The sequence below is a fragment of the Dipodomys ordii genome, unplaced genomic scaffold (genome assembly GCF_000151885.1).
Source record: "Dipodomys ordii isolate 6190 unplaced genomic scaffold, Dord_2.0 Scaffold33, whole genome shotgun sequence".
Taxonomy (NCBI): Eukaryota; Metazoa; Chordata; class Mammalia; order Rodentia; family Heteromyidae; genus Dipodomys; species Dipodomys ordii.
In genome coordinates, this window is record NW_012267249.1 from 6,369,944 (window position 1) to 6,371,955 (window position 2,012).

Sequence of the window (2,012 nt, forward strand, 5' to 3'; positions counted from 1 at the left end):
CTGTGGCTCAAGTGGTAGAGCGCTAGCCTTGAGCTGAAGAGCTGAGGGACAGTGCCCAGACCCAGAGTTCAGGCCCCACGACTGGACCCAAAAAAAAACAAAAACAAAAAAAACAAAAAACAACCAAAGCCAAAAAGGGCTAGGTTTGTGGCTCAAGTGTTTGAGTGTTAAGTGTGAGGCCTTGAATTTAGAGTATGGAAGGGGGTGGGGGAGAGAAGGTATCTCATTGTACTCCATTGATTACAACTATTCTATGCATTTTCTTGCTTAATATGTTCTATATCTCGCCTGTTAAATTCATGAAGACAAAAATAATCAGTGTTTTAGCCCCCAATGGTGCCTGACATAGGTGTTCCATGCTTGCTGCTGAATGGATGAATGAATAATGGAAAGCAGACTAAAAATAAACAGTATAAGAGATTGAAGACATAGGACTACTAGCAGACACAGGACATGAACACCAGGGCCTTCACTGAAGGCCAGAGAAGGTAGCCCTTCCACAGGATCTTTGCTAGGAAGAGCAGAAGAGCAGCTCTGAGTGGGGTAGGAAGCCTCTTAGATTCCTACTGCTGCAGCTCTCAAAGAGAAAGGAAAGTCAGAGAGAGAGGGAGAGAGAGAGAGAGAAAGAGAGAGAGGGATAGAGAGGGAGAGAGAGAGAGGGAAGAAGGGAGGGAGAGGGAGAGGGAATGTGTGTCAGTTTCCTGGGGACCATCCAAGGAGCAGGGATTGGGGAGAGGCAGGAAATGGGTACTAGAAGTAGAGTAGAAGTTTCCTAGGAGGCTGAGCTGGGTGTTGGTCACAAAATTATATGGAGATAGGCCTGGACAAATATACAATACAACTCTTAGGAGCTCACCTAGTGCCTGATGCTAAGGTAGCATCAGAATGGGCCTTCGAGGACAACTACCTAAGCATAAATTGCAAAGTGGGCAACTGGCAACTTGCCTAACACTGTCTCACATTGGATCCACTAAGACATCCGGGCCTGAAGATTGTGCTTGAGGGTATGATTGTTCCCCTGGTGAGAGGCTGTACCCCCATGAGGTCTCTGTATCTTAACTGCATGGCAAGTGGTAGATGCTTAGGAATGATGTTATTTGTGTCAAAATCCTCACCTGGTTGTCTTGTCAGCCATTCCAAAGTTTGCCCTCTATGATATGACATTTTTCTGCCCCTTTGATTCAAGAAGTAGACTTGTATCCTCCAAGTCACAATACACCCACCCAGAAGATGACAGACTAGGCTTTATCTTTTCTGATTTAACTGCATTTAACTGCAGGTGAAATATGGTCACCCAGTACCACCACTCCTATTAGGCATGCATGTCTTTGGTACCAGCAGAGCACTAATTACCAAAGGTCTTCCAGGACATAGCAATTCTCTAGGTCTTCTTTCTTCTCTTTTTTCCTTTCTTTTTTTTTCTTCTTTCTCCCTCCCCCTACCCTTTCTCTCTCTCCCTTTGCCCCTCTCTGCCTCTCTGGCAATAACAGGGCTTGATGTCATGGCCTCACGCTTTTGCTTGGGTTTTTATCCCTCAAGGCTGCTGCTCTACCATTTGAGCCACACCCCCACTTCCAGGGGTTTTTTTGTTGGCTAATTGGAGAAAGAGTCTCATGGACTTTTCTGTCTGGGCTGGCTGTGAACCATGATCTTTAGATCTCAGTCTCCTGAATAGCTAGGATCACAGGTGTGAGCAAGCCATTAGTGTCTGACTCTCTAAGTCCTTTTTTTTTTTTTTGTGCTAGTCCTGGGACTTGAATTCAGAGCCTAGGTGTTGTCCCTGTGCTTTTCTTACTCAAGGCTAGTGTTCTATCACCTGAACCACAGCTCTGCTCTCAGGTTTTTGGTGATTAATTACAGATAAGAATCTCACATATTTTCAGCTTCAAACAGTGATCCTCAGATCTCAGCCTTCTGAGTAGGATTATAGGAGTGAGCTAGCACCCAACTCTCCAGGTTCTTTTTGATCCTAGTAGGAAACCCAATAAACACAAACCCTAGGAGCCCAAAAA